General features: G+C 35.4%; 1 protein-coding gene, 1 long non-coding RNA gene and 1 pseudogene across 20 annotated transcripts in view; 2 read left to right on the forward strand and 1 right to left on the reverse strand.

The window, feature by feature from the left end:
* ROBO2 (roundabout guidance receptor 2) overlaps window positions 1–18,891 on the forward strand; it is a 1,625,448-nt gene that overhangs the window by 541,584 nt on the left and 1,064,973 nt on the right. The window lies entirely within an intron of this gene.
* Window positions 4,570–12,003, reverse strand: LOC118536348 (uncharacterized). Of its 3 annotated transcripts, none has more exons than XR_004917644.2 (4): window positions 11,618–12,003; window positions 9,512–9,679; window positions 6,857–7,037; window positions 4,570–5,020 (listed from the first exon to the last, which is right to left on the reverse strand). It is a non-coding gene; the product is annotated as an uncharacterized LOC118536348 (long non-coding RNA). The 3 variants fall into 3 exon arrangements; XR_004917643.2 differs by lacking the exon at window positions 4,570–5,020 and adding an exon at window positions 6,368–6,628; XR_004917641.2 differs by lacking the exon at window positions 4,570–5,020 and having other exon boundaries at window positions 6,700–7,037; window positions 11,618–11,998.
* LOC118536346 (microtubule-associated protein RP/EB family member 1 pseudogene) lies at window positions 12,391–13,742 on the forward strand (annotated as a pseudogene).

An 18,891-nucleotide genomic window follows, 5' to 3' on the forward strand; every position in this document is an offset into this window, starting at 1 on the left:
AAATTCCATGTGCAGATAACTAAAAAGAGAAGCAGAACCTTTTTTTGGAAAGGTGTATAAGACTTCTGAACAATGACAATAAAGTGAATTAAACCAACCAATGAAAAATGGCAAACTTTGCCATAGATGATTGAGCACAATATGTTCTCTAACAGTTTCCTTAAAAATGTTAGCTTTCAGATAATTCACTTCATACACCTAGTTTTTGTTACTTTTTTTTCTTTTTGTGTTCAAATGCATCATGAGAATCATTAATGTCAATAACTGGAGTTAAGCAATAATTTACTGTTTCTTCCACAAGATGAATGATCATGATTTGCTATGATGTATAAGCAGAACATTTCTTTTATCATTCTTTCTCTTTGTCTGATAATCTGGCAAATGTCAGTGATTTAAATTATGGATAGAATAGTAAGTAATGAAAATATGCATAGCATAAATATTTGTATTAGATGTTTTGCTACTGAGAACACTTTAAAAGTATCTGTAAAACAATATTTGACAGTGCTTACAGTGTTCACTATATAACTGAGCTCTTGCATGAGTACACTAGTTCTTTGACAGAAAAATAAACTGTGACTTGATAAGAGACATAAACAAGAATTAGTTTAAAGTGTGAGAGACAGAAAATGATGCAGAAAGGAATGGCCCCCACCTAATGACCAGAGACCTATGAGACCCATTAGACCAATCCACTCTCATTTAAAAGTGACAGTTCTAGTAGATTGAAATTTGGTAGCCATAATTTATCTTCACTTCTGATTATTTCCTTCACTAAATGGTCATCAATAAGTTTAGAAAATACTGTTTAAATTGTGAAGTTTTGTTAGTGCAGGCCTAGCTACTAACACGGCTGTTGATGGTAGCCTTTATTTTAGCGTACCAGAGGTAGTCCTCTTTCACATTTCATCATTAAGCTGAAAGATGGAAAACCACCCATTATTATGTTTGCAGTTGACACTGAGCTTTATCTTTGTATGTAGCAAATGGGCAGGGATGGGGAAACAGGATAAATAATGACTCAGAAGTAGGGAAAGAGGAAATTGGAGACAAGAATCAGATTTGAAAAATAGTGTGATGAAAGATTTGAGAATTAGTTTTGATAAATGTAATCAATGATCTTTTCCTAGATTATAACTAACTGCCTTAAACAATCTGATGTTTAAATCAATTAAACAGAGCACAACCAGTGATTTGGTCTTTTGGCACAATGCAGCACGTATGAATTAGATTTTCTGGAAGAACAAGACAAAAATAATCTGCTCTTTCCTCAACAAGGAGTTCCAGGATCCATGGCCACTCTAACCACTATTGCTGCTTAGTAATAGTAACCTTTATGAGGCTCTTAAAGATAATTCGACATTTTTTACTGCAGAAGTTTCTGAATATCACATTTTAAAATGTTGTCAGTATGTGTTGTGGGATGAATTGTGTTTCCTAAAAGGATATGTTCAAGTCTTAACCCCTGATACCTGTAGATGTGACCTTAATTAGAAATAGGGTCTTTGAGGATGTAATCCAGTTAACAAGAGGTCATACTGGAGTAGAGTAGACTCTAAATCCAATACAACCGCTGTCCTTATAAGAAGAGTAGAAGAAATGCACACAGAGAAATGATGAAAAGACCATGTGATGACAGAGAGAGACTGGAGTCATGTATCTACAAGCTAAACACTAAAGATTGCCAGCAACCAGCAGAAACTAGGAGGAAGCAAGGAAAGACCCTTCCCTAGAGGCTTCAGAAAAAGCATGGCCCTGCCAAGACCTTGATTTCATACTTCTAGCCTCCACTCTTTATGGTATTTTGTTACGATAGCCTTAGGAATCTAATTCAGTGTGTCATCCATAAAAAAAAGACCTAAAAAATGTTTTCTGCCCCATTGATGTAAGTGAAAAGTTATACTTTATATATTATACATTTGTAGGTGACCTGTGAGGGCTATTACGTTAAGTCACGGAGACAGAAATTCCCTTTTGAAAAGCATTGAGGAAGACCCTGCAATAGACTACATAGAGATACTGACTTGTGTGCATGTGAGCACATCTATTCTTTACTATCATCCCTGCCATCTTGCTAAAACTTAGCTCTGCTGGTATCTCTGTGTGGTTCAACAGCCCTTGCTGACTTCGTTTTGCTTAGAAAGAGTACTCCTATTCTTCAGATGCCTGTTCCTGATCTAACTTCTAATATTCTAGTCTCATATTGTGCTATGCCCAAGTAGCATCTGTGTGTCACCTACCCTAGATTATGTAATTCTTCAACAGATCCTATACTTCTTCTGCCTCTGGATTTTAATTAGTGCTATTTCTTTTCTTCTCTAGCAACCAAAACCCTATCCCAGTCATTCAAAGACTAACTCAAATGCAGTTTTCCCTCATGAAGACTTTCCCAGTCCTCATCACTGTATTTTTTCCTCTATCCCTATTCCCATCATGCTTTGTACCTCCATCAAAACATTTAATAAAATATTCTTGATTTATAGTTATTCTATGCATGCCTTTTACCCTAATTTTTTAAGATAAGATGGGGTTTGTGATATTACTTTACAACCTTAAATTCAAATACACTGGCTATCTGAAAACAGGTTAATATGAAATAATGTTATTTGTTCCACAAGTCTTGAGAAAATGGAGCACACATCCCTGTTCAAGAAGTTATGATCAGTGATTAATAAACATGTGAATGAATAAATAATTGAATGAGGAATTATGTAAAACTGAATGCATAGGCTCTTTATAATATTGTCTAAAAATAAGGGGTTGGCTGATCTATTTTAAATTTTGGTAATCTCGGTTAAGAACATCCTAGTAAAATTTATAATATTAAGGTTTACAAACTTTTTAAAAAAAATATGAACTTCACATTTGAGTCTTTGGTATCAGGGAAATATTAATGACAATTTTTAATAATGTAGATTGAGATGAAATCTTGGATTATATGTTTCCATTACTTTTACTGATTAATAAATTAACAAATAATTACAAACAACATAGATAAAAATTGTGTAAAGTGCATAAAGTAGATGTAAGTGTTTTATATCAGAAGAGAGAATTATTTTCAAGGAAATAGAATTCCATTTCAAGTGCCATGAAGATTATCTAAATACAAATAGCACAATGAGTGTGTTGTTTATAAAACTGAATTTGATTTTGTTATTTTAAAAGATTACCCTAGCCATATAACCATTGCTACTTTACTAAATATGAGTTTATGAGTTCTTTGTAAGAAAAAAACACATTTATTAATAAAATAATATATTAATTGATTTTCAAAGAAGAGTCTGGTGTTGGGAGACAGAAAATGTTAAATCTAGTACTTGCAAGAACTGGAAACAGAAGTTCCCTTTATGGAGAATTTCTTTTAATTCTATTAGAATGGAATCTTCTTTGGATCCAGCCATAAAAGAGCATAATAATAATAACAACTAACATTTAAATAGCACTTAATACACGTCAGGCACTATTTTAAGTGTTTCGCACACATTAACTTATGTAATCCTCACAATGACCCTATGAGACAAGTACTGTTATTATTCATATTTAACAAAAGGAGAAACTTACTTAGTGTGTATTAACTCACCAAGGTCATATACCTAGTATGTGGTGGAAACAGAATTTGAGCATGGGTCTACAATGCATTCCCTAAACCATGCTTCTCCAGAGCCCTCCTGGTTTTAGAAGGACAACTCTCTAATCTCTCTCTTTCATAGGAATTCAAAGTTGTGGCCATATATGTTTCAATCCTTCAATAGCACATAGCATTCCAAAAGGAACGATTTACAAATGGTTGTGAAGTGGACGCTCCCTGGATGTCTTTTTCTTCATGCATGTATGTATATGTCACTTAATAGGATAACATCAGACATAAAGGTCATGTTATTATGTAGCCACAGTAGGAATCCAAAGCTTCTACACATTTTAAAGAAATGTGTGAATTTCACTTAATCAAAGTAAAGTGCATACACTTGCTCACAAACTTTTCATCGTTAATTTTGGTTATTTCTAATTCTCTTAGGATCTTGAACATGTTGCCCCTAAAATGCTCATTTTTAATATTCATCTAAATGCACTAATGTGGCAATAAATTAAAATGGAACTAATTGGAACTAGGTTCAACTCTAAATCTATCATTAATTATTTATGTGACCATTGGCAAGTTTCATTCCTTAATTGAGGTTTCCTTATTTGTAGAATAGAGATTATATATCTATTTTGGAGCTATTCTGAAAAAAAAATTAAAAATAAATACATAATACATTTCCTGAAACAATTTGGAGCTATTCAAATTCTATTATTATTTCTCCTTTCCTCATTTGTATGATAATGAAAATTTGCTTTACTAATGAAAAATTATTGAGAAATTTTAGAAACATCAGCTGATAAGTGAAACATGCATATCTATGCTTTAAAAATATTCAAATGATCGTTAATCTATTTATTTGAGTATAAAAAGTGGGTAAGGGGAGATGTGAATCTGAACAAGCTTTAGTTTTTTCTTAAGGGTCCATATTGAAGTCATATACAATGTCCATGTGGTGAATTGGATTTTGTTTTGTTTCTGAGATTAATATTAGAAAATCACCTTTGTTATCCTTAGAAGAAAAATTGCCTTCATAGATTAAGGGTAGGTTTTCTTGAAAAAGAGAGGGTGGGCTGAAATAGTATCATCCTAGGGCTCCTTCTGTTAGAACAGCAGACATTCAGTGGTGGATAGCACTACTTCTGAGAAAAGAGATTCAGTCATACCCATTCTGTTTCAAGGATTTGCAGAAAAATTTTACCTGTCCCCTGATGCAGGGTAACCAGGGGAAGAGAAAGAGGCAGAGATTCAGTGGACACCAGATCTGGTTCTGGCAGCACTCCAAGGTGGCAGATTGACTTGGGATAACTGCTATGGGTCTGAAATAAATATTATTATGCAGTCCTAGCATTCCAGGCAAGAGGATGACCTTGGCCAAGCTTTCACAAGGAAAAGAGCTCATCCTTATTCAGTGGCAGATAGAGCATGCTCTCGTGGCACCTGAAGGAAGAATTAACAATGGGTAGAAAGTAGAACAAGTAACATTCAGCCTAACAACTGCTGCTGGGCAACAATGGAATGCACAGTTTATTTATTTATTATCCTAGCAAAGCCCAGGTAACTATTTGTCATAAATACTTGTGTTTGGATTTCAGAGTTCATGTTCAGCAAATATTCATTTAGTGTTTAATAATGTGCTAACCCTTGTTCTAAGTCTGAAGATTACAGCCACAAAGCAAAATACTGCTATCATGAGTATTATAATATAGGAGAATAAGAAAACCAAGAAACAGAGATATATAACACAGTTTAATTTAGGGATCATGCTACAAGGAAAAATAAAGCCTGACAAAGAAGTTGAGACTAATGGTACTACCACTTTAGAAACGATGATCATGAAAGGTCCCTGGCAGTCTGACCAGTAACTAGGGGTAGATCCTGAATCCTTGGAAGCCATCATAAGGACTATGAATGTTATGCCAAGAGAGATTGAAAGCACATGGTGGGAGGTAGACTCCGTGGTTTTAACTTCTCTTTGAACTCTGTACAACTGTTCTATTTTCCATCCCCAAACTGCCTTCCTCAAAATGAAGTAACAAATATTCAAGTTATTATGAATTATTTAAAATGGGAAAACTAGAACAATTCAATATAGATCAAATATCTGAATATAATTATATATATCATGGAACAAATTTGCTTAATTATTTAATTTCATCTTTATAGCTCTCATTGACTCTTAATATATATATATATATTTAATTTGCAATATTTCAAAATGTAAAAAAGAAAAAAAAAAGTAGAGATTAGTGTTAGGAACTCCATGTATCCATTACTCAGCTTAAGTAACTATCAAACTGCAAATCTTATTTCATCTGTAACCCTACCTACCAGGTAATGTTGAAACAATTTCTAGACATAATATCATTTCATTCTTAAAAATTTCAGATTATAAGAACTTTTTTAAACATAACAATAATATCATTAAGACTCCTAAAAGTATTTACAACCATTTCTTAATGTCATGAAATACCTAATGTTCAAATTTCTCTAAGTATCTCATAAATATTTCATTAGAATTGATTTATTTGAATCTGTATCTAAGATTTACTCATCATATTCTTTTGATATTTCACTGTCTTTTTAAATCTATCAGTCACCCCCCCTTTTTGTAAAAAATTGCTATTTATTTGTTGACAAAATTGTCTCACTGTCTTGTTATTCCCTCACACACTAAGTTTTGATAATTTCATACTTGTGGTATAATTTAACATGTTGCTCTCTTGCCTGTATTAAAACAAACAAACAAACAAACAAAAAAACCTGGGAGTTACATCTAGAAGTTTGATCAGATTTTGTTTAAGATTTTCTCCCAGTTTTGTAGGCACTCAGTCACAGAGACTCTCCCCTATAGCTTACATTTGTGCTCATGTGAAGCTCCCTCCTCATCTCCTTGACCTTAGGCATTGTGTAAGATGCAATCCCAAGCTTAAGAATAAACCGGTATAATTCTCAGAAGCAGCTGAGAATTGTCATTCATTTGAATCTCCAGAAAAACCCAGTACTTGTGCTTCATTAATATGTCAAGATACTCTTCATTATCCTAACCTATATGAATTTGGAAAATATTATTTATAAAAATGGTAGAAATAAAGATACTGAATAAATACATTGTTGAGGAAATGTTATTAATGGCCCTTTAATCTTTGTTACTGAAAATCATAGATAATTGTTGTTGATGCCTTTGGGGGGTTCATTTTATCCTTTTAAAGTCATTTCTTTTTCTGTAACTTCACATAAAACTCTTCTGAATGTCAGTTTTTCCTGATATCTTACCTTCAACTCAGTTTCTCCAGCCCACAGATTGACTTAAGGACTATATTCTCCATGACAGGAACATTTTAAAATTTGTTTTTGCTTATTACTGGGAAAGCCCAGAAGATCGATGAGTATCAGAACGGACTCTTAACCTTCCTTTTCTCTCTTTTCTTCAGTGTTCTTCAACGGCACCTGCTGACTAATGACAGTGCAGATCAGCCCTTAGTTTGAGACCCATATGAATCTGAGGGGTATTATTATCTTGCATTTTCCTTAAGAAAGTGATTGGGATAAAAGAACCTAAATTCAACCTTTTTTTTTCTCCTCATGGCTTTTTCACTTCTAGCTGATTTCAGAACTGCCCTTACACTGTGCTGTCCTCTCTCCCTGACCTTCCGTTCCACACTAATGAACCCTGTTAATAGCTAATCTTTGTTCTGTGATAGCAACTATTTCTAATCTGGGATATTCAGATTAGCAGTTTTCCTTAACTTGTGGCTAATTATAGTTATTTTTTAACCCAATTTTAAATGTGGTTTCTTCAAATATCTTGCTTTCCCCTTCTGTGACTTTCTATTGCTCAGCAATCTTTGCAATTCAAAACAGTGTTTGGATGAAAGGGAAAAATTGATGCTTTAAGTTAATTTGATTTGTTTCCATATTTTGGGGGTGATTTGTAACTTTAAGAAATTGGTGTGCTTATTATTTTATTCTTAAATATATTTCCTTGTTTCCAAACTATCACCAAACAAAAACAAGCAAAAACCTGAAATACTTAATTTTTTTCCAAAAAAATAGATACTGGAAATTTTAAACTTATCCAACCAAATATGTACGCATTATTTTTGCTCTCTGTTATATACATTTGCACATAAAGCCTAAGCTTTTCTTTTCTCCTTTACATAACAACAGCTAAAAATATTTATTACACATCTATTTTGTGTCAGAAACTGTGTCACATATTAGGAATACAGTGAGAGAGAAACAAGTTCTATCCTTTATATTGTGGAACTCTAGAAAGAGTTAATAACTGAATGGGTCAGCTACTTTCTGTCAAGCACTCATTGCCATTTCTTTTGCAGTGAACACAATTTGTTCCAACTGTCACTTGTAGAAAAACTAAGAGGTCTTCAAAGCAACATGTGCAGTTTCTTGATTATTCATTTATGTCCAATTTCCTCTCAATTTCATTTACAGGTTTTATATTGGCTGGTGGCATGTGGTACTGAGAGCCCCGAAGCACTTAAGAAAGTGAAAAGCAGAAAGAAAAAAAAAAAAAAAAACATAAAACAGAAAGTCAGAGGTGAAAAGCTAGATCTAGACACCTGATAGACGTAGGTTTATTTGTAGTTTCCTCTGCAATATGTTTGAAAGTTTAATAGGATTATATGCTTAAAGTCAGAATTTTATTCTGTGCAATTTACATAAAGTGGGGAGTGGATATTTTACAATCTTGATTTGGGCTGATAATGTATGCTTTATAGTAAGAATTTGTAACTGGGACTTGGTCAGCAACAAAAAGCTGACAAGGCTCTTTTGCCACTCTGCCAGATGCCCCCAAAGTGTCCTTTTCTCCCTTCCTCCCTCCATGCCCACACCCATCATTGCTCACACCAAGGAAGAATCTATGCAGGTTACAGAGAGTGAGTTTACTCCCTCTTATGACCTTCCCCCACATTTGGGAAGCCTCCACAAAAATTGCATTAATGAATTTGAAATTCAAAATGTGACTCAAAACACATTCTTGTATTCAGTTGTAGATTTCCTATCATTATTGGAGAAGCGGCAACAATAAAGTGATGTGACGTATTATATTTTTTCAATATTATATTTTGTTAGTAGACTGTGAACTTGGCTGTCATTCCACTTTAAAATTTACCAGTGTTCTTGTCCACACTCTCTTTTCTTCTTTCACCCTCTCCCAACCATTTCTAGTGAAACAAATCTCCAGAGAATCATAAAATCATAGAAAATTAAACTAGAAAAGACCCGAGAGATCATATATTCTATTTCCTTTATTTTAGAGATGAAACTGAGGCTCAATTTTCTATAATTTGACAAACATTATGACCTAAAAATAGTATTCAAAGGAAATATAAATATTGTTAGAAGGAGAACTTCCCAGACAGAATGATATTCTGGAATGGTCTGCAAGTCCCTGTGGGTAATTAGGCAGATGGCTTATTGCTTAATCTCTAAGTCAAGTTCAGGTTTTCTCTCCTTACTTTAAAAGTAAATGTTACTCAAAGGGATAGTGAGTTTTTTTCACAGTTAAGAAACAGACATGGGAAATACCAGAGCACTTTTCAGCAAGATTATGTTTAACTTATAAGATGAGAAATAGGTCTAGTTACATGGTATTTCATATATACATTTTGTAATCTCATATGATTTTCTTCAACTTTTCTGTAATAAAATATGCACACAGTGTGATTGGCAAGTACGGTGTTTTTGAATGGGCATGAATACATGTAAATATATATATTTAAATGTTTTATTTGTATACATACATATGTATAAATATGTTTAAAGAATGCATTTGCTCATTGGGTGAATTCCACCATATTCTAACAATATAGTTGCCTATTTAGAAATTTACGGCAGGGGTGGAAATTAGCAGTAACTAAGAGGAAAAAAGAAAAGTAAAGGGATGACAATTTGTTAAATCCTTACCATGGGTCAGGCGTCAGACTACTGGCTTTATGTATATCTCAATCAATCTTCACAATAGCACTAATAGGTTGATGTCTCTTCATCTCAGCAATAAAAAAGTTGAGGCTCTAGGGAGGTTAAATGACTCTCCTTGGGTCACATAGATGGCAAGTGGTAGAGTATGAATTCCTGCTCAAATCCAATTGGCAGCAAAGAAAAACAGCTAAAGATAAAATGGCATTTACTATTCATAAGTATTTTACATATTTTTTTACATATATTGATCCATTTTATCATCATAGAAACTAATGGGGTTGATATTGTTATTCCCATTTTATAGATAGGAAAACTAAAGCCACTAGGAGCTTTAGTAACTTGCTAAAGTGCACACAACTAGAGTGACACATCCTGGATACAAATCCAGGTTGCCTGGCTTCACTCTGTACTTAAATTCACTTATCTACACCTCTCTCCAAAGTGGACACCTTGTCCCTTTCGTCATGGTCAACTTTCTGAAACTGCTTTGAGGCACAAAACATCAACAATCACATATCTTGGGAGTAGGAGACTTTAATTTCATCTGGTCCCAGGACTTCAGCTAGATAGCTATCAAATCATTCTGAACTCAACCAGAGATCTAAGAAAAGGATAGCTGCAACTCTACAAATAGAAAAGCAACTATTTTCTGCAAGAATGACAAGATGGAAAAACTCACCTCCAAAAAAGAGAACAAGAGGCAGTACTGACTGCCAGGGACCTAATCAGTACAGATATAAGTAAGATGTTGGAACTAGAGTTCAGAATAATGATTATAAAGATACTACCTGGGCTTGAAAAAAAGCATAGAAGACACTAGGGAATCCCTTTATGGAGAAATAAAAGAACTAAAATCTAATCAATTCAAAATAAAAAAGGCTATTAATGAGATGTAATAAAAAAATGGAGGCTCTGACCCCTAGGATAAGTGATACAGAAGAAAGAATTAGTAATATAGAAGACAAAATGATGGAGAATAAAGAGGCTGAGAAAAAGAGAGATAAACAACTACTGGATCATGTGGGGAGAATTTGAGAGATAAGTGATACCGTAAAGTGAAACAATATTAGAATAATTGGGATCCCAGAAGAAGAAGAAGAAAGAGAGAGAGAGAGGGACAGAAGGTATATTGGAGCAAATTATAATGGAAAACTTCCCTAATCTGGAGAAGGAAACAGGCATTCAAGTCCAGGAGGCACAGAGAACCCCCCTCAAAATCAATAAAAATAGGTCAACATCCTGACATATAATAGTGAAACTTGCAAATCTCAGAGACAAAGAGAACATCCTGAAAGCTGCTCGGGACAAGGGATCCATAACCTACAAGGGTAGAAATATTAGACTGGCAGCAGACCTATCCACAAAGACCTGGCAGGCCAGAGAGGAATAGCATGATATATTCAGAGTGCTAAATGAGAAAAATATGCAGGCAAGAATTCTTTATTCAGCTAGGATGTCTTTCAAAATAGAAGGAGAGATAAAAAGCTCCCAGGACAAACAAAAGCTAGAAGAATTTGTGATCACTAAACCAGCCCTGCAAGAAATATTAAAAGGGATTCTTTAAGTGAAGAGAGAGCCCAAAAGTAACATAGACCAGAAAGGAACAGAGACAATATACAGAAACAGTGACTTTATGGGTAATACAGTGGCACTAAATTCATATCTTTCAATAGTTACTCTGAATGTAAATGGGCTAAATGCCCCAATCAAAAGACACAGGCTATCAGCTTGGATTAAAAAGCAAGACCCATTGATACACTGTCTGCAAGAGACTCATTTTAGACCCAAAGACACCTCCAGATTGAAAATGAAGGTGTGGAAAACCATTTATCGTGCTAATGGATATCAAAAGAAAGCTGGGGTGGCAATCCTTATATCAGACAAATTAGATTTTAAACCAAAGACTGTAAAAAGACATGAGGAAGAACACTATATCATAATTAAAGGGTCTATCCAACAAGAACTAACAATTGTATATATTTATGTCCCTAACATGGGAGCAGCCAATTATATAAACCAATTAATAACAAAATTAAAGAAACACATTGACAATAATACAATAATAGTCAGGGACTTTAACACCCCACTCACTGCAATGGACAGATCATCTAAGCAGAAGATCAACAAGGAAACAAAGGCTTTGAATGACACACTGGACCAGATGGACTTTACAGATATATTCAGAGCATTCCATCCTGAAGCAACAGAATACACATTCTTCTCGAGTGCACATGGAACATTCTCCAGAATAGATCACATACTGGGTCACAAATCAGGTCTCAACTGGTACCAAAAAATTGGGATCATTCCTTGCATATTTTCAGACCACAGTGCTTTGAAACTGGAGCTCAATTGCAAGAGGAAATTTGGAAAGAACTCAGATATGTGGAGGCTAAAGAGCATCTTACTAAAGAATGAATGGGTCAACCAGAAAATTAAAGAATTAAAAATAGTCATGGAAACAAATGAAAGTGAAAACACAACTGTTCAAAACCTTTGGGATGCAGTAAAGGGGGTCCTAAGAGGGAAGTATATAACAATACAAGCCTTTCTCAAGAAACAAAAAAGATCTCAAATACACAACTTGACCTTACGTCTAAAGGAACTGGTGAAAGAACAACAAATAAAGCCTAAACCCAGTAGGAGAAGAGAATTAATAAAAATTAGAGAAGAAATCAATGAAATAGAAACCAAAAGAACAGTAGAACAGATCAACGAAACTAGGAGCTGGTTCTTTGAAAGAATTAGTAAGATTGATAAACCTCTGGCCAGACTTATCAAAAAGAAAAGAGAAAGGAGAATGAGGCGAAGATGGAACTGAAGCCGGGCACAGGCAGTGGACACAGTCCTGCCAAGAGCCGAGGATGTCAATGAACATATACTCAACGTCAGGTCACCAGTGATAACCTGAGTCTACATGACATGCTGGCCTAGATCAGTGAGTCTCTGCAGCTAAATCTGACGAAGATCGAACAGTTGTGCTCAGGGGCTGCCCATTGTCAGTTTATGGACATGCTATTCCCTGGGGATCCATTGCCTTGAAGAAAGTGAAATTCCAGGCTGAGCTAGCACGTGAATACATCCAGAACTTCAAAATACCACAAGCAGGTTTTAAGAAAATGGGTGTTGACAAAATAATTCCTGTGGACAAATTAGTAAAAGGAAAGTTTCAAGACAATTTTGAATTTGTTCAGTGGTTCAAGAAGTTTTCTGATGCAAACTATGATGAAAAAGACTATGACCCTGTAGCTGCTAGACAAGGTCAAGAAACTGCAGTGGCTCCCTCCCTTGTTGCTCCAGCTCTGAACAAACTGAAGAAATCTCTCAGCTCTAGCAGTACAGCTCCTCAGAGGCCCATTGCAACATGCAGAACTACTGCAACCCCTAAGGCTGGGCTGGGTGTGGTGAGAAAGAATCCTGGTGTGGGCAATGGGGATGATGAAGCAACTGAAATGATGCAGCAGGTCAATTTACCGTCGAAGACTTGGAGAAAGAAAGAGATTTCTACTTTGGAAAGCTAAGGAACATTGAATGGATTTGCCAGGAAAACAAGGGGGAAAACAACCCTGTATTGCAGAGGTTGTGGACATTGTCTGCCCCAGACGAAGGCTTTGTGATACCTGATGAAGGGGGCCAGGGGAGGAACAAGAAGAATATTAACAGCCTGGACCAGCAGGGCAACATCTGAATTCTTCACTCCAAATCATGTGCTTAACTGTAAAATACCCCCTTTTATTATTCTTAGAGGACTTACTGGTTTCTTTTCATGAGCAAACAGTACCTCTTCTTAAAGTGCACTTTGCAGAAGTTTCACCCCTTTTCCAATGAGTTTGAGTTAGGAACTTTTACCCTGTAGCAGAGCAGTATTAACATCTAGTTGGGTCACCTAGGGAACAAAGAGGCTGACCATGGGGCTCACTGTATGGACGCTGGTAACACTGATTGCTGGAGAAGGTGTTTTTATGGAATACACTGAGGTGGAGACCTTAGTAGAGAAATGTACAGACTGATTTGAATTTTAAGCTAATGTGAAATCTTGGCAGAGAACGTTTTAATAAATAAATGCCTTAAGAGTATTTAAAATTAAAAAAAAAGAAAAGAAAAGAGAAAGGAGCCAAATAATTAAAATCAGGAATGAAAGAGGAGAAATCACAACCCACACCAAAGAAATACAAACAATTATAAGAACATATTATGAGCAACTATATGCCAACAAATTAGGCAATCTGGAAGAAATGGATGCATTACTAGAAACTTAAAAACTGCCAAAACTGAAACAGGAAGAAATAGAAAACCTGAAAAGACTCATAACCAGCAAGGAAATTGAAGCAGTCATCAAAAATCTCCCAACAGAGTCCAGGGCCGGATGGCTTCCCAGGGGAATTCTACCAGCCATTTAAAGAAGAATTAATACCTATTCTTCTGAAGCTGTTTCAAAAAATAGAAATGAAAGGAAAACTTCCATACTCTATAAGGCCAGCATTACCTTGATCCCAAAACCAGACAAAGACCTCACCAAAAAGAATTACAGACCAATATCCCTGATGAACAACCAAAATTCTCACCAATAACCACCCTATAGGATCCAACAGCACATTAAAAGAATTATTCACCACGACCAAGTGGGATTTATTCCTGGGCTGCAAGCGTGGTTCAACATCTGCAAATCAATCAATGTGATACACTACATTAATAAAAGAAAGGACAGGAAACATATGATCCTCTCAATTGATGTAGGAACAGCATTGGACAAAGTGCACCATTCTTTTTTTTTTTTTTTTAAAGATTTTATTTATTTATTTGACAGAGACACAGTGAGAGAGGGAACACAAGCAGGGCGAGTGGGAGAGGGAGAAGCAGGCTTCCCGCCGAGCAGGGAGCCCGATGCGGGGCTCGATCCCAGGACCCTGGGATCATGACCTGAGCCGAAGGCAGACGCTTAACGACTGAGCCACCCAGGCGCCCCACAAAGTGCACCATTCTTGATTAAAACTCTTCACAGTGTAGGGATAGAGGGAACATAGCTCAATATCATAAAAGCCATATATGAAAAGCCCAAAGTGAATATAATTCTCAATGGGGGAAAAACTGAGAGCTTTTCCCCTAAGGTTAGGAACATGGCAGGGATATCCACTATCGCCAGTGTTGTTCAACATAGTATAGAAGTCCTAGCCTCAGCAACCAGACAACAAAAGAAATAAAAGAAGTCAAACTCTCACTCTTTGCAGATGACATGACACTTTATGTTGGAACACCCAGAATACTCCACCCCAAAATTGTTAGAACTTATACAGGAATTCAGCAAAGTGGCAGGATATAAAATCAATGCACAGAAATCAATTGCATTTCTAAACACTAACAATGAGACAGAAGAAAGAGAAACTAAGAAGTCGATCCCATTTACAATTGCACCAAAACCCATAAGATATCTAGGAATAAACCTCACAAAAGAGGCAAAGGATCTGTACTCAGAAAACTATAGAACACTCATGAAAGAAATTGAGGAAGACACAAAGAAATGGAAAAACATTCCATGCTCATGGATTGGAAGAGTAAATATTGTTAAAATGTCTATGCTACCCAAAGCAATCTACACATTCAATTTAATCCCTATCAAAATACCATTAACTTTTTTCACAGAGCTGGAACAAATAATCCTAAAATTTGTATGGAACCAGCAAAAGATCTCGAATTACCAAAGGAATATTGAAAAAGAAAACCAAAAGTGATGGCATCACAATTCTGGACTTCAAACTCTATTACAAAGCTATACTCATCAAGACAGTATGATACTGCACAAAAACAGACACATAGATCAATGGAACAGAATAGAGAACCCAGAAAATGACCCTCAACCTATGATCAACTAATCTGAGAAAGCAGGAAAAAATACCCAATGGAAAAAAAGATAGTCTCTTTAACAAATGGTATTAGGAAAATTGGACAGCCACATGTAGAAGAATGAAAGTGGACCATTTCCTTACACCATACACAAAAATAGACTCAAAATGGATGAAAGACCTAAATGTGAAACAGGAATCCATCAAAATCCTAGAGGAGAGCACAGGCAGCAAACTCTTTGACCTCAGCCGCAGCAACTTCTTGCTAGACACTCTCCAAGAGCAAGGAAAACAAAGGTGAAAATGAACTATTGGGACTTCATCAAGATAAAAAGCTTTTGTATAGCAAAGGAAACAGTCAACAAAACCAAAAGACAACCGACAGAATGGAAGAAGATATTTGCAAATGCCTTATCAGATAAAGGGCTAGTATCCAAAATCTATAAAGAACTTAACAAACTCAACACCCAAAGAACAAATAATCCAATCAAGAAATGGGCAGAAGACATGAACAGACATTTCTCCAAAGAAGACATACAGATGACCAACAGTCACATGAAAAAATGCTCAACATTAATTCGGCATCAGGGAAATCCAAATCAAAACCGCAATGAGGTACCACCTCACACCAGTCAGAATGGCTAAAATTAACAAGTCAGGAAATGACAGATGTTGGCGGGGATGTGGAGAAAAGGGAACCCTCCTACACTGTTGGTGGGAATGCAAGGTGGTGCAGGCACTCTGGAAAACAGTATGGAGGTTCCTCAAGAAGTTGAAAATATAGCTACCCTATGACCCAGCAATTGCACTGCTGGTTATTTACCCCAAAGATACAAATGTAGTGATCCGAAGGGGTACCTGCACCCCAATTTTATAGCACCAATGTCCATAATAGCCAAACTATGGAAAGAGCCCAAATGTCCATGGATAGCTGAATGGATAAAGATGTGGTATATATATATATATATATATATATATATATATACATACAATGGAATGCTACTCAGTCATCAAAAAAAATGAAATCTTGCCATTTGCAACAACGTGGATGGAACTAAAGGGTAATATGCTAAGTGAAATAAGTTAGTCAGAGAAGGACAATTATCATATGATCTCACTTATATGTGGAATTTAAGAAACAAAACAGAGGATCATGGAGAAGAGAGGAAAAAATAATCCAAGATGCAATCAGAGAGGGAGACAAACCATAAGAAACTCTTAATCATGGGAAACATACTGAGGGTTGCTGGAGGGGAAAGGGGTGGGGTAACTGGGTGATGGACATTAAGGAGGGAACATGATGTAATGAGCACTGGGTATTATATAAGACTGATGAATCACTGACCTCTACCTCTGAAACCAATAATACATTATATGTTAATTAATTGAATTTAAATAAAAATAAATTAATTAATTAAAAAATAAACATTTCATTAAAAATGAAAAATTTAACCAATCATAAAAATGTTAAATTAAAAAAATAGCAATCACATATCTTCTCAACATACAGTACTGAGAATCCAAACAGGCTAATGCCTAAATGGTTTTATGCAATCTACATGTATTTTGTTCTCTTGCCATGACAAATACCCTGAATATTTGCCTGAAATGAGAAATAGTTTTATGTAGATAGATAAGAAAGTACCATGTTCACATTACTTCTCATTTTAGATTAAAATACTCTTTAATATTATATTTTATAAAGAGTTACTGTCCTTTTGGAAAGTCCTGATTTTTATCTTCTTTATCATTCCAAGGAGAGTTCTCTCTCTCTCGTTCTTTATCATCATGGAGGATTCTCTTTTGTTTCTATATTTGGCAAAGATACATTGGCATAAGATTTAGAATACATTGAAATTACTTAATGTTAAATGAAATATATAGCACTATATTAGTTAGACATTATCAGGTAGGCTTCTGTAATAGAGACCAGAAATAAAAGTGGTGGTACATAAAAAAAAATTTTTGGAGCAAGGCAGTCCACAAGAGTCACAGAGTGCCAACATGTCATCAAAGACCCAGGTACTCTCTGTATTCTGCTTCAAAATGTCCACTTGAGGTTACTCAGAATTTCTGTGTTCCAGAAAGCAGGAAAGAGGAAGGTCAGAGAGTCAAAGGTGTGCTCCTCAGAGCCAGGTCGGGTCTCTTTAAGAGGCCTCGCTGGAAGTTCCACACAGCATTTTTCATTCTTATATTAGTCACATGATAGCAACCATCTAGCAAGGCAGATTAGGATAGCCTTTTATCTGAGATGATATGATGCTTTGACATCTTAAAATTTCCTATTTGTTAAAAAAAGCTAATATATTTCAAGGCTATATATACCTATTCTAAAGTATCAGCTCACATCTTATCTAAATGTTACTACAGACTTAAACTCCCTGATGCATATTGCTGAACAAGCACTTACTGAATACTTAATTACAAGCTAAAATTAGTCCTTGGCCATAGGGACTGATCAAAGATGAGTAACAGTTTATCCATCTCTCAAAACCTAAATTTGATGAAGAAGAAAGACATATAAACTCATATCACATAATGTGAAATATATTTAAGATGTGGTAGTTATACAAAGAAGGAAACTGACTTGTGAGGTGGGGGTGGGCTGGAAAAGGGACTGGAAAAACTTCCCAAAGGAGATGAAATGTGATCAGGAATGAGAAAGTTGAGTCAGATTTAACTGCAAATCAAGGAAAGAATAACTCAGACAGAATAGGTTTCCAAAACCTTATTGCATATCCATTTATGTTTAATATGTAACGATAGTTTAATGCTTGAAGATATGACATGAATGCATGGCCAGAAATCCAAGGATCTAGATCAGGATCATCAAACAACAACTCACTGCTAAATCTTATTTGTGGCATGGTTTTGATAAATAAAGCTTTATTGGAACACAGCCATACCCATTGTGTCATAAGCATATTGTTTATAACTGCTTTCACACAACAGCTGACTTCTGCAGTGGCAGCAGAGACAAATGGTCTATAAAAGATAAAAATATTTATCATTTTTCCCTTTATAGAAAAAGTTTGCTGAATCCTGATGTAGACCTCAGACATTTGCACAGGTATAAAAAAATGATCTGATCATTTCAAAAATAAATTAACATGTAGGATGCCAAACCTTCCCAAAGTTCCTGGCTGCAACTACAAAGCAAAATGAGATGGAGGGTTAAAGGTGAATAAACACACTACCATCAAGGGATAAGTTTAATAAACTAGTTTAACATCTTGAAAGAAACAACCACCATTGTAGCCTATAAAAAAATATCAAATGTCCTAGATTTTACCTTCCTCACTTTTACATACCAGGCAATTGGCATGTTAGACATTAAAGACTGCCAAAATGGCAAACGTGGACCTTATCCCCTTGTTAGAAGACCGGTAAAACAGAAACAGAAATAGAGAAAAGGAAGTGATCTGTAAAATATGTGTTTCCATTTAGTACTCTTTTTTTTTCCCCTTAAAGTATCTGGTTTAGGGTTTGGTACCTTTGACCCGGATCAGTCCTTACCTTTTCCCA

Source organism: Halichoerus grypus, chromosome 1 (assembly GCF_964656455.1).
Source record: "Halichoerus grypus chromosome 1, mHalGry1.hap1.1, whole genome shotgun sequence".
NCBI classification, from domain to species: domain Eukaryota; kingdom Metazoa; phylum Chordata; class Mammalia; order Carnivora; family Phocidae; genus Halichoerus; species Halichoerus grypus.